The following is a 15,828-nucleotide window of genomic DNA, read 5'->3' as shown; positions in this document are numbered from 1 at the left end:
TGTGTTTGAACTATTAGTTGTGTTTGACTCTATCGATGTCATCCCTACTCTTTCAAACAATTGGACAACTGTTTGTAGTGTTGAACTATTAGTTGAAAATTTTATGGCTTAGCAGCAAAATTATGTTGATGTTTGTAGTGTTGGAAACTAGAAAGTTGTAGCAGCAACATTATGTTGAATATTAGTCGCAGATTCTTTGTTCAATGTAGTGTTTAATTATGTTTGTTGTAGATTCTTTGTTCAATGCAGTGTTGATTACGTTGAATATTAGTTGTCGATATAAAATTATTTTAGCACAATTGGTAAGACATGTGATACAACAACTGTATTGCAGGGGTCAGATTAAGTCAAAGCTAGCAGGAAGATTAGCACAATTAGTTGTGTCTACTGTCCAGAACTGATATAAAACTGTTTTATAAAACTGTTTTAGTTGTGGCTAGAAACGAGTTTTAAAACTGTTTTGCTCTTCTCGTTTTTGCTTAACTCTAGATTGAGTTATCTTATCGGGTAAACCGATAATCGAACCGATAATGATCAATAACCGATTAATCGATAACCGATAACTAATATCTTATCGGTTTATCATATTTGTAAACCGATAACCGATATGCTAAACCGATAATATTCATAATCGAACCAAACCGACCGATGCCCACCCCTAGTTCTATTCCCTCAAGTCAAGGTTAACCACGACACTTACCTCGCTTTGCAATTTCAATCAATTACTCGACCACAACTTTTCCTTTTAAATTTGACTCCAAAAGCTTCAAATCTATTCACAAACAATTAGATATACTCAATACAAATCGTAGGAATTAATTCCATATGAATTTACTAATTTTTCGGATAAAAATCAAAAATTCATTTAAATATTCGACAGTGGGATCTACGTCTCAAATCTCGAAAAAACTTACGAAATTCGAACACCCATTCCGAGACGAGTCCAACCATACAAAATTTATCAAATTCCGATGTCAAATAAACCTTCAAATCTTAAAATTTTATTTTTTTGAAAGATTTTATAAAAATCTAATTTTTCTTCGCTAAATTCACGGATTCATGATATAAATGAGTATGGAATCATGAAATATAATCAATATAGAATAAGAAACACTTACCCCAATTTTTTCCAGTGAAAATCGCCCAAATATTTGCCTTACCGAGCTCAAAATGACCAAAATGAGTAAAAATGATGATTTCCGAATTTAAGGGAGCTGCCCGGTTTTTTTCGCATCTACGGACCAAATTTTTGTATCTGCGGACTCGCTTCTGCGAAGAGGAGTCCGCTTCTATGCAAGGCTGCCCCTTCCCCCTTTCTCGCTTCTGCGATGCGTGGGCCGCTTCTACGGTCGCGCTTCTGCGATAGCCCATCCGCTTATGCGGACTGTCCCCTTCTGCGAGGAATGGCTCGCTTCTGCGGCCAAGACTTCGCAGAAGCGAAGACACTAGAAGAAGCAAACTTTCAAATTTTGCTCAAGTCCAATTCTTGTTCTGATTCCGATTCGAATCACACTCGGGGTACTTGGGACCCCGTCCGAATATACCAACAAGTCTCATAACATAATACGGACTTACTCGGGGTCTCATATCACGTCAAACAATACTAAAATTATAATTCACACCTCGATTCGAACTTTGAGTTTTAAACTTTTCAATTTGCAAATCTCGTACCAAAACATATTAAATGAATCCGGAATGACTTCAAATTTGGCACACAAGTCATAAATGATATAACGGAGCTATTCAATTTCCATAATCAGATTCCGGCTTCAATATCAAAAAGTCAACCCCGTGGTCAAACTTGAAATTCTTTAGCCCTTAAATTACTAGTTCAGTTAAATGGTCATAACTTGAGCTAGGGACCTCCAAATTAAATTCCGGGCATACGCCCAAGTCCCAAATCACAATACAGAGCTACTGGAACTGTCAAAATACTGATTCAGATCCGTTTGCTCAAAATGTTGACCAAAGTCAACTTAGTTGAGTTTTAAGGCTCTATTTCACATTTTAATCCATTTTTTATATTAAAACTTTCTGAAACATTTTACAGACTATGCACGTAAGTCAAGGAATAATAAATAGTACTTTTCGAGGTATTAGAACAAAGAATTAATAATTAAATTTAAAGATGATATTTTAGATCATCATATTCTCCACCTCCAAAACAAACATTCGTCCTCGAACGGAGTTAGAAAAAAATACCTGAGCTGGTGAATAAGTGTGGATATTTACTCCGCATGTCCGACTCGGACTCCCAGGTAGATGCCTTTACCGGCTGACCTCTCCAGTGCACTCGAACTGAAGAATAACTCGTAGACCTCAAATGTCGGACCTGCCGGGCTAGAATAGCCACTGGCTCCTCCTCGTAAGTCAAATCTTTGTCCAATTGGACTAAGCTAAAATCTAACATATGGGACGGATCACCATGATATTTTCGGAGCCTAGACACATGGAACACCGGATGAACCGCTGATAAACTAGGTGGTAATGCAAGCTTGTAGGCTACTTCACCCACCCTTTCAAGAATTTCAAAGGGTCCAATATACCTAGGGCTCAACTTTCCCTTCTTTCCGAACATCATTACACCTTTCATAGGTGAAACCCGGAGCAATATTCTTTCTCCAACCATGAATGCAATATCACGAACTTTATGGTCGGTATAACTCTTTTGCCTAGACTGAGCTGTGCGAAGTCAATCCTGAATAATTTTGACCTTATCGAAGGCATCCTGTACCAAATCGGTACCCAAAACCCGAGCCTCTCCCGGTTCAAACCAACCAACTGGCGATCGGCATCACCTTCCGTATAATGCCTCATATGGAGCCATCTGAATACTCGACTGGTAGCTATTATTATAAGCAAACTCCGCAAGTGGCAAGAAATGATCCCAAGAACCTCCAAAGTCTATAACACAAGCGCGAAGCATATCTTCCAATATCTGAATAGTGCGCTCTGACTGTCCATCTGTCTGTGGATGAAATGTTGTACTCAACTTAACCCGCGTGCCTAACTCACATTGTACAGCCCTCCAGAAATGTGAGGTAAACTGCGTAACTCGATCTGAAATAATAGACACAGGCACACCGTGAAGGCGAACAATCTCACGAATGTAAATTTTAGCTAACCTTTCTGAAGAATAGGTAACTGCCACTGGAATGAAATGTGCTGACTTGGTCAACCTGTCCACAATGACCCAAATTGCATCAAATTTTCTCTGAGTCCGTGGGAATCCAATAACAAAATCCATAGTGATACGCTCCCACTTCCACTCATGAATTTCTAACTTCTGAAGCAAACCACCAGGTCTCTGATGCTCGTACTTAACTTACTGACAATTCAGACACCGAGCTACATATGTAACTATATCCTTTTTCATTCTCCTCCACCAATAATGTTGCCGCAAATCTTGATATATTTTCGCGGTACCTGGATGAATAGAATACCTGGAACTGTGTGCCTCTTCAAGAATTAATTCACGAAGCCCATCCACATTAGGCACACAAATACAACCCTGCATTTGCAGAACTCTATCTTCCCCCACAATAACCTGTTTGGCATTACCATGTCGCACTGTGTCTTTAAGGACAAGTAAGTGAGGATCATCATACTACCTCTCTCTAATGCGCTCATATAAAGAAGACCGAGCGACTGTGCAAGTTAGAACCCGACTGGGTTCTGAAACATCTAACCTCACAAACTGATTAGCCAAAGTCTTAACATCTGCAGCTAATGGCCTCTCACAAACCGGAATATACGCAAGACTGCCCATACTCACAACCTTTCTACTCAAAGCATCGGCCACCACATTGGCCTTTTTGGGGTGATGCAAAATGGTGATATCATAGTCTTTCAACAACTCCAACCATCTTTTCTGCCTCAAATTAAGGGCTTTTTGTTTGAACAGATACTGAAGGCTACGATGATCAGTAAATACCTCACACGAGACACCATAGAGGTAATGCCTCCAAATCTTTAGCGCATGAATAATGGCTGTCAGTTCTAAGTCATGAACAGGATAATTCTTCTCGTGAACTTTAACTGCCGCGATGCATATGCAATCACCTTGCCATCTTACATTAATATTGTACCAAGCCCAATGTGAGATGCGTCACAATATACCGTATATGATCCTGAACTTATGGGTAATACCAACACTGGCGCCGTAGTCAAAGCAGTCTTGAGCTTCTGAAGCTCAACTCACACTCGTCTGACCATCTGAATGGGACACCTTTCTAGGTCAATCTGGTCAATGGGCTTGCTATAGATGAAAACCCTTCCACGAACCGATGATAATAACCTGCTAAACCCAGAAAACTCTGGATTTCTGTAACTGAAGTAGGTCTAGGCCAATTCTGAACAACCTCAATCTTCTTAGGATCCACCTTTATGCCTTATGCCGATACAACATGCCCCAAAATGGCAACTGAGTCTAACCAAAATTCACATTTTCAAAATTTATCATATAACTGATTATTCTTCAAAGTTTGAAGCATACTCCGAAGATGCTGCTCATGCTCCTCTCGATTGCTGGAGTAAATCAAGATATCATCAATGAATACAACCACAAAAAAAATCCAAATAGGGCTTAAACACCCGATTCATCAAATCCATAAATGGTGCTGGGGTATTTGTCAACCCAAATGATATCACTAGAAATTTGTAATGCCTATACCAAGTCCGAAAAGCTGTCTTAGGGATATCAGATGCCCTAATCTTCAACTGATGGTAACCAGACCTCAAATCAATCTTCAAAAATACCTTGGCACCCTGAAGCTGATCAAATAAGTCATCAATTCTTATCAATAGATATTTGTTTTTGATAGTGTCCTTATTCAACTGCCGATAATCTATACACATTCGCATAGAACCATCTTTCTTCTTAACAAATAATACTGGTGCACCCCAGGGCGAGACACTGGATCTAATGAATCCCTGATCAAGAAATTCTTGTAACTACTCCTTCAATTCTTTCAACTTCGGTGGGGCCATACGGTATGGTGTAATAGAAAGGGGCTTAGTGCCCGGAGCCAAATCAATGCAGAAGTCAATATCTCTATCGGGTGGCATCCCCTACAAATCTGCAAGAAATACTTTTGGAAATTCATGAACAACTGGTAGTGAGTCCATAGAAGTAACATCCGCACTGGGATCGCGAATATAAGCCAAATAGGCTAGATACCCTTTCTCTACCATACATCGAGCTTTTATATAAGAAATAACCCTACTGGCAGAATGACCAGGAGTTCCTTTCCACTCTAACCGAGGTAACCTCGGCATGGCTAGGGTCATTGTCTTGGCATGACAATCCAATATAGCATGATAAGGTGACTACCAATCCAAACCTAAGATGACATCAAAATTTACCACATCAAGAAGTAGAAGATCCATACTAGTCTCAAGACTACCAATAGTAACCACACACGAATGATAGACATGATTTACTACAACAGAGTCTCCCACCGGTGTAGATACACACACAAGCACTCAGATAATCATAAGGCACAACCAAATATGAAGCAAAATAGGAGGACACATAGGAATAAATAGATCCTGGATCAAATAGAACTGAAGCATCTCTATGGAAAACTGGAATACTACCTGTGATCACAACATCAAATGACTCGACCTCAGGCCTAGCTAGGAAAGCATAAAATCGGGGCTGAGCCCCATCACTCTTAACTGCGTCCCTGGGACGACCTCTAACAGGCTGGCCTCCACCTCTAACGGTCTGACCTCCACCTCTAATGGCCTGACCTCCACCTCCAATAGCCCGACCTCCACCTCTAGATGCCTGACCCCTACCTCTAGCTGGCTGAGCAGGCGGTGAAGCAATCGGTGCAGGTATGATGGCACGAGAATCCTATCGAGATCCGTTACTCGCCAATCTAGGGCAATACCTTCTGATGTGACCAATGTTCCCATACTCATAACACCCATCCTGATGCCGTGGCTGCTAAAACTGATGCTGACCCAAATGGGCCGGATAACTGCTGTAGTAACTCTGAAGTGGTGGTGCACTGATAGGAGCTGAATATGCACTAAATTCTGGCTGCCCAGAGTAAGGCATAATAGGACCGTGACTCCCTGAAGCATCAGGAGATGAATAAAGTGATGAATGAAACGGTCTGGGAGGATGACCCCTACCAAAATTACCTCTGTCTCCATGCGAGGCACCACTAAAACCACCAAACTGACGAGGCCTCTTATCAGACCTCTGCCCTCTCTCCTGTGCAAGAACCATCTTGACCCTCTTCGCGACATTAGCAGCTGCCTGAAAAGAAATCTCACTTCCGGTCTCCTTGGCCATCTGGATCCTGATAGGGTGAGTGAGTCCCTCAATAAACCTCCTCACTCTATCTCTCTCCCTCAGTAGCTAGTAAAAGGAGAGCATGACGGGCCAAATCCATAAAACAGGATTCATACTGAGTAACAGTCATACTGCCCTGCTGTAGACGCTCAAATTGCTTTCGGAATTCCTCAAATTGAGAGAACTGCTCCCAGGTAAGTGCAGGCGATCCAACTGGTCTGGTTAATGTATAATCTCTCCACCATCTCTTAGCGGAACCCGTCATCTGAAATACAGCAAAATCAACCCCATTGGTCTCAACTATACCCATGTTCCGCAGTACCTCGTGGCAGCGTTCAAGATAATCCTATGGGTCCTCAGAAAGTGTCCACTGAAGTGAACTAGAAAGAGCTTAGTAAACTTATCCAGTCTTAATAAGGCCTCAAAAGATATGGCGGGCCTATCACTGGTCTGTGCCGCAATAACTGGCTGAACTACCCCAACTGGTGGGGCTGCTGGAGCCTGATTCTGGGGAGCCATCTGCTCCGGAGCGGGAGTAGTGGGAGTTTGTGCTCCTCCCCTAGCCTATGAGACGACTAGTGCCACTAGAAATGTACCATTCTGGGCCACGCCCTCCATAAGACTTACCAAACAGACTAGAGCGTCTTGAAGTACTGGAGGGGCTATGAATCCTTCCGGGACCTGAACTGGACAAACTGGTCCATTCTGAACTAGAACCTCCTCCTGAAGGTCCACCTGAGGTTCTACAATAGGTGAAGCTGCTCGAGCTCTGGACTGGGCTCTACCTCAGCCTCGTCCTCGGCCTTGACCTCTATCCCTGGCCAGAGTTGCCACTGGGGGTTCTGGTCCCTGTCTATCAGTAGATGTATTACGTGTTCTCACCATCTGCGAGAGAATAAGAGTAGAATGTTTCAATCATCGATGATACAATAAATTCGCATAACGGAATAAGAAAGAAGTGATATTATTCTTAAACTTCATAGCCTTTGAGAGATAAGTACAAACATCTCCGTACCGATCCTTGAGACTCTACTAAGCTTGCTTGTGACTCATGAGACCTATGTAACCTAGTGCTCTGATACCAACTGTCAAAACTCGAAATAATTTTTAAATTTATTAATAACAAAGGAACAAATGCGGAAGTAAGGTCTGAAATATAGTGAATAATCCATAAAAATAACGGTGTCTATATACCATCTCAGAATTGGTGCCACAAGTGCACGGGCTTCTAGAATAAATACAATTAAAGGTCTAAATAAATTAAAACTGTCTGGAAACAAACACACATCTAAAGTAAAATAGACGGGGACTTTAAAACTGCGGACGTTGTGCAGTTATACCTCAAGTCTCCTCCGAGTAGCTGAAATCCGAGCAAGTCTATGGTACGCCACTGAGACCAACTCCGAAATCTGCACAAGAAGTGCAGAGTGTAGTATCAGTACAACCGACCCCATGTACTGGTAAGTGCTGAGCCTAACATCGACGAAGTAGTGACGAGGCTAAGGCGGGTCACTTACATTAACCTGTACGCAATATTAGTAACAACAACAATAATAGAAATAAATTAGGTAACTCATTTATAATAATTGAAGCCAACTCAGCAGTCATAATCCATTATTATTTCAACCAATTTCCGTTATAGCGTACAAACCGCTTTCACAATATATTCATTTTCAATCCTCTCATATAATTACTTTTAATCAAGTATATATTGACTTTTAAATAAGTCTATTGCGGTGTGCAATTCGATCCCCCAATATAGACTTTTTAATAAGTCTGTTACGGCGTGCAACCCGATCCTCCAATATAGACTTTTTATAAGTCCGTTGCGGCGTGCAACCCGATCCTCCAATATAGACTTTTAATAAGTGTGTTGCGGCGTGCAACCCGATCCTCCAATATGGATTTTTTATATAATCTGTTGCGGCTTGCAACCCGATCCTCCACTATAGACTTTTAACAAGTTTGTTGCGGCATGCAACCCAATCCTCCAATATGGAATTTTTATATAGTCTGTTGCGGCGTGCAACCCGATCCTCCAATATATTCATTTACCTATCCTTAAAGAAGAAATTGCCTCAATAAATGTAACAATTAATATAAAATTTTAAGACAACAAGAATAGAATAATTATGATTTAATTATAAAACAAACAATGATAATTTTCAATTTATTATGGAAATCGGAGAGAAAATAGGCAGTTTAATGTTTAATATGCTAAATGTCAAGTAGCAATTAATACACATAATTCAAATAAAATGTAGCAATTATTACAGGAATTCAAGAATTAATATTTGACAAAGAATAGGAGAGAAATAATTATTATAACAATTAATTCATGATTTAAAATAATTTATGAATTTTTAAGTAAATATGCAAACAATTAATTTGACGATGTATAGACACTCGTCACCTCGCCTATACGTCGTTCACAAGCATTTCACATAACAAATAGTTTAAGGGTTCTATTTCCTCAAGTCAAGGTTAACCACGACACTTACCTCGCTTTGCAATTTCAATCAATTACTCGACCACATCTTTTTCTTTTAAATTTGACTCCAAAAGCTTCAAATCTATTCACAAACAATTCGATATACTCAATACAAATCGTAGGAATTAATTTCATATGAATTTACTAATTTTCCGGATAAAAATTTAAAATTTATTTAAATATTCGACAGTGGAACCCACGTCTCAAATCTCGAAAAAACTTACGAAATTCAAACACTCATTCCGAGTCGAGTCCAACCATACAAAATTTATCAAATTCCGATGTCAAATAGACTTTCAAATCTTAAATTTTTATTTTTTGGAAAGAGTTTATAAAAATCTGATTTTTCTTCCATAAATTCACGGATTCATGATATAAATGAGTATGGAATTATGAAATATAATCAATATAGGATAAGTAACACTTACCCAAATTTTTTCCCGTGAAAATCGCCCAAACGTTCACCTTACCGAGCTCAAAATGACCAAAATGAGTAAACATGGCGACTTCCGAATTTAAGGGCTGTGCCTAGTCTTTTTCGCATTTGTGGACCAAATTTGCGCATCTACGGGCTCGCTTCTGCGAAGAGGAGTCCGCTTCAGTGCAAGGCTGCCCCTTCCCCCTTTCCCACTTTTGCGATGCATGGGCCGCTTCTGCGGTCGCGCTTCTGCGACACGTGGGCCACTTTTGCAGTCGCGCTTCTGTGACAGCCCATCCGCTTATGCGGACTGTCCGCTTATGTGAGGAATGGCTCGCTTCTGTGGCCAAGACTTCGCAGAAACTAAGGCACCAGAAGCAGCAAACTTTCAGATTTTTCTCAAGTCCAATTCTTATTTTGATTTCGATTCGAATCACACTCGGGGTACTTGGGAGCCTGTCCGAATATATCACAAAGTCAACCCCGTGGTCAAACTTGAAATTCTTTAGCCTTTAAATTACTAGTTCCGTTAAATGGTCATAACTTGAGCTAGGGACCTCCAAATTAAATTTTAGGCATACGCCGAAGTCCCAAATTACGATACGGAGCTACCAGAACTGTCAAAACACGGATCTCGATTTGTTGGCTCAAAATATTGACCAAAGTCAACTCAGTTGAGTTTTAAGGCTCTATTTCACATTTTAATTCATTTTTCACATAAAACCTTTCTAGAAAATTTTACGGATTGCGCACGTAAGTCGAGGAATAATAAATAGTTTTTTTCGAGGTATTAGAATACAGAATTAATAATTAAAATTAAAGATGATATTTTGGATCATCACAGATGTTTGGATAAAATTCCATGTTTTTGCATATAGTTTGCCTTGCATTACGCCTTGGGGCTAAACTTCACGTTCTAGGGTTGTGGTTGTCATGAATATTGAAGTTTATTAATTATATTACCGTTAATTCGAGTTATCGTCTTTGGTTGTTTCTCTAATTCTGTGCATAATTGCTTAATTATTTGGCCAGCAGTTGAGTTTTATTTACTATCTATGCTATGCTTGGGAAAACGTGTTTAGATTAGAGTAGAATAAGAGAAAGATTATTTCTGAACTCGTGGCTCGGGGAAAAATTTCGCGATTAGGATAGGAATATACCTAACAGTCTTACTTTGTTGAATACCGTATTATATTCGTTCATGATAAATTTAATACCATTGGAATATAGGGTTGATATATTGTGGATAGACGGATAGTAATATGGGAACATGCTATTTATATATACGATCCGGTCAACTAGCTACCATAGATAATTCGGATTAGCAGTTGTAATTATGAACTCAATAGGATTGATAAATTGACCACAACCCTAAAATCTATATCTCCCTTGGTTATGTGTTTAAATTTCGCAATAGTAGTTGTAATAGAAAACCAAACTTTTGATTATATTGGACAGTAAATTAATTTTAGGTTGCTTAGTTAACGATTAATCTAAGTCTCTGTGAGTTCGACATCCGACTTTCGAGTCATTTTATTACTTGACGGCCAAGTATACTTGCGTGTACTTAGGAAACCAACAATTATTTTTGGCGTCGTTGCCGGGGACTTAGTTATTGATTGTTTATCTAAGTTATGCTTTTAATTGATTTCTGTTCAAGTTTTAAATTTTCCTATTTAGTTATTTTTCTAGATTAGACTTTTACTTTTATCTTTCAGGTTTGATGTTGTTTTTATTTTTGTAAATATTTTTATTTTTATAACAATTTGATTTTTCTCTTAGTGTGTTTATAATTCTCTCTACATGACATCTGGGGATGAAATATCTGGAGATAAGGTTATTGATGAAGACGCCGTGTTGACGGAAGACTTTTATGGCCCGTCTTTTTGGGCTTGTCATGAGCTAAACTCTAGGAGGTCTGAATTTGAATATGGGAGTAAGGGTTTGTATTGGGACGGATATTCACGACGAAGAGAATATGCAGAACGACATTATCTTCTAACAAAGTTGGTGAATGATTGGTTGAAGGAGAGAGTTGATCTTGCACAAGAAATTGACAAGTTTGGCTTCGCTTTGCACAATTTGGATGCAGATTTGAGTGCAAAGGTTGATGCGTTCAATGCCCAACAATTTAATAATGAGTTGTGTGAAACTGAAAAAAGATTTCTAGACCAAATTGAGGAGCTAAAACGGGAATACCAAGCATTATACCATACTTTTATTTTATTGACGATGTCCATGTTGTGGAAAGCACACTAGAGTCATGTGAGAAAGTAGATAATGTTATATTTGAAGACTCTAGTATGTGTACATATGAGGATGTAAATAGTGACACAGTTCTTGAGTTGGAATGCATTGGTCCTCATTCCATGCATTTTTCGACATTGTGTTTGGATGATGATATGAAAATTGAGTCATTCGGGCCTTTGGAGGAGCCAACGGACGAGGAACAAGGTGCTTACATTCTGAAACTTATTGTGCCAAGAAGTGTAGTATGCGAAATTGGTTACTTGGCTCGATTACATTTGTCCCATCACCCCGAGGGCATAGCAAAAAGCATGAATCCAAATTGGGGGCTCAATTCACAAGTTCGATATGGAGACAAAAAGTGGTTCAAGTCGGGGCGCGACGTTTAATCAGGTGCTTGTTGGGAGGCAACCCACCTTTACTTCTTTCTTTTATTTTTATTTTTATTATATTATTTTTGTAGTGTCTGCTTTTATTTTGTAGGATTATAAGCATGGGAAGCAAAGCCATTGGAAAAGTACAAAAGCGAGCTAGATGGTGAGAACTAAGTGTGGGGTGCTCACACAAAGGACCATGTCTGGGGGAAGTCTGATTATCCCCTGAGCCGCTATTGCTTCGGCCTTTGGCCTTTCGGGAAGTTTCTTGTCCAGCCTCATTATTGTTTTGCTTTATTTGTATATTGAGGACACTGCGCTCCTTTAAGTGTGGGGTGGAAAAACTCCTCTAGATAATTAGTATTAGTATGTTAGTAAAAATGTTAACGTCTTATTTTGATTTTAGCTTATTATTTTTTATTTTCGTAATTGTATAGTATTTTAGTAGCTTAATATTTTTTTTTAAATAAAGAAATATCAGAAACAAAAGTCAAAAATGGACTTTTCCCGATGATGGATCTCCTAGACAGTTTTTTTGAGGGATTAAAGTCTAAGCAAAAATCCAAAATATGTCTTTTAGTTTCCTTTAGGTAGTAATAATCTCCCGTAGTTTTTCTTTGTGCCTCGGTTCTTTTTCATGGGATGTAGTTTGAACCGAGTAGTAGTTTTTTATTTTATTTTCTTAGAGTAGGACTTAGGAAAAAATTGGAGGAAGAAAGATGAGATTCCTAGGTGCCCTTGACTTGTTTGATAGTAACATATTTAGGCATTGGCATGTATAGTATCTTCTCTATGTTTTTAAATTGATCATGATGCCTTTATAAATTGGATGGCATGTCTCGTGACGCCTATATCTCGTATTCTTAGCTTATGTTTATTTGTGCTTAATGCTTAATATCTTGTGGCTCTGTTAAAACTTGCATTAGTTTGAGAGTCAGAATGAGACCGTCCTTAGTGAGTCATGTTCCATGTGTGAAGTGAGATTTTTGTGTAGTTCATGTCATTGTACTTCTGTCTAGAACTTTCCCGGTATGTAAGTCGAAGCGAAAAATTAGGTGAGACTCATTTTGAAAATGATTTTAGGTTATCTTTGTTCTTTTTGAGCTTAATGCTTATGAAAAATAAAATCTATCCCTAATTAACTACTTTGACCCTATAGACTTTTATTTGGCACCCACATTACAAGCATATGTCCCTTTTTGTTCTTAATTGATATTGTTTTGAATCTTTTACCTTTTGAAGCACTTCAATGGTGAAATGAGTGCTAAAAAAAGTAAGGATGGAATTTGGGTGGCTTTCGAGTGGAACCAATAAAAGGAAGAAAAGTGCAGTTATTTTGTAAAAGAATACACCACTACCGAAAATTTTAAAGATAAAAAATCTGAAAAAAAAAGAGAAGGAAAAATATAGATGAATAAATTGACATCTTGTTCTTCCTAGTGGGTATGACTTAAAGTAGTGCTTAAAGAAAAAGTGATAGTCTTTTGGGTGATGTTGTTTGTGAAATTGAAGTTGGGATTGATGAATACGCACTTAAAGTTAATTATGTGATGTGTTAAATTACTTAGGAGGGTTAGCTACTATTCCTAAATATATCGTACTCGCCCTATAGCCCATGGTCGAGATTTATATTAAGGGCAAGCCTATAGTACCAATTTCATACATGTGACTTCTTTTGTGAGAGTGGAAAATTTTCTTTGATATATATGAGTCCTTAAAATATATTTGAATATTTGATTTGAATGAGTGGATTCAACTTACTCTCTTGTTCTTATTGTGAGGGCACATGATTTCATGATGGTTAGGCAACATTATTAGACTTCTCTATGATGTTGTATGTTCAAGCCATTAGTGCATGGTGAGACTGAGTCTGTTTTAGAGGCTAGAATTGTTATAAGCATGTCGACTTTGTTGTGAATATTTTTGAAGAATGGCATAAGTTAAGGGAAGTGTAAGTATTGCATATGCTACAGTTTAATTGTTACTATCAACCGTGGTCATTAGTGTAGTGTGCTTCAAATGTGTAAATATAAAGTGCTCAAGAATAGTGTTAATTGTTGGTTGCTCGAGGACGAGCAAGAGCTTAAGTGTGGGGTGGTGATATTTGGCAAAAATTCTACGTTTTTGCATGTACTTTGTCTTGCATTACGTCTTGATCTTGTTAACTGTGGTGTGAATATTTGTGACTCGAACTTAATAAAGGTATTTTTATATGTAGAAATCATTTGGAAGTCATTTGGGGAGTTTGCGTGTAAATTGACGTCAAAAAGAAAAGAATTTGGAGGAAGTATAAGTTGGTGCCCAGGCTGGTTCCAGGCACCAACCAAAACGTCGTTGACAGCAAGATAAAATATTCACTGTTCAGGTTGGTGCTAGACACCAACCAAAATGCCATTGACATAAGATTAAAATGTTTGTTGTCCAGGATGGCGCCAAGCGAGACGCCAAAGGGCGGATTTTGTCCTAATTCGGCTGCGACTTGGGAATTTCAACACTACACGTTCCCAACATGTATAAAACGGGTTTCAAACATATTTTTGAGGGGATCGACATATTTTGGACCAAGGGAGAGTGCGGAGCCGCCGTGAAGGCTGAAATTCATCAGATTTCATCTTTCTTCCATCAAACTTAGTAATCTTTACGTTTCTTTGGATGGATTGTTGTTATGCTAACATATCTATGTGGGGATAAACTTCACGTCTAGGGTTGTGGTTGTCATTAATATTGAAGTTTATTAATTACATTACCGTTAATTCGAGTTATCATCTTTGGTTGTTTCTCTAATTTTATGCATAATTGCTTAATTGTTTGGCCAGCAGTTGAGTTCTATTTACTATCTATGCTATGCTTGGGGAAGCTGTGTTTAGATTAGAGTAGAATTAGAAAGAGCTTATTTCTGAACCCATGGCTCGAGGAAAGATTTTGCGGTTAGGAAGGAATATACCTAACAGTCTTGCTTAGTTGAATACCGTATTATATTCGTTCATGATAGATTCAATACCATGGGAATATAGAGTAGATAAATTGTGGATAGACAGATAGTATTGTGGGAACATGCTATTTATATAAACGATCCGGTCAACTAGCAACCAAAGATAATTCGGATTAGCAAGTGGAATTACGAACTCAATAGGATTGATAAACCGACCACAACCCTAGAATCTATATCTCCCTTGGTTTCGTGTTTAAATTTCACAATAGTAGTTGTAATAAAAAAACCCAAACTTTTGATTATCTTGGACAGTAAATTGATTTTAGTTTGCTTAGTTAACGATTAATATTAAGTCTATGTGGGTTCGATATCCGACTTTCAAGTCACTTTATTACTTGACGCCCACGTACACTTGTGTGTACTTGGGGAACCAACAACTAGGCTCTCTATCTTAACAAGCGAGGGATAGGGTCTGCGTACACACTATCCTCCTCAGATCTGCTTGTAAAAATATACTGGATGTGCCGTTGTTGTATGCTGCAAATATTTGATGATAAGGCAGTTTCTATCTCTAGTTGTCAAGGTAAAAGTAAAATACTAAATTAAAATCATTTCAAAAGAACAACCCTCAAGTGTTCTGATGAATATCCACATACACTATATTGTGTATTTTGTTGGTAGTTTTCGGGATAAATATTGTATACGGTCAAAATCGGGCCTACTCGATTTTGCTGTTTGATCAAGACAAGGGAGTTGCATCGGGGGTAGTCTCATAATAAATTAGACCCAAGCTCGAAGATGAGACATCAAGCCTAGAGATCGAAGTGTACGTTGGGACCGAGGCTATCAACAATTGAGACCAAGTATGACCGACTTCGAGGGGAGCACAATAATGGAATGGCGAGATATGAGTAACCGGTTAAAGATCACGGCGTGAATCTCGGAACGGATATCCGTGATTGGTCGAGAATCATGGCGTGAATCTCGGAACGGACCAAATCAGAAGCGGTTAACTAGCTGTTTATTTGATTTCCTTCTGTAATTAGAGACATACCATAA

The sequence above is a fragment of the Nicotiana tabacum genome, chromosome 13, assembly GCF_000715075.1.
Source record: "Nicotiana tabacum cultivar K326 chromosome 13, ASM71507v2, whole genome shotgun sequence".
Lineage (NCBI taxonomy): Eukaryota > Viridiplantae > Streptophyta > Magnoliopsida > Solanales > Solanaceae > Nicotiana > Nicotiana tabacum.
This window is presented reverse-complemented; position numbering follows the sequence as displayed.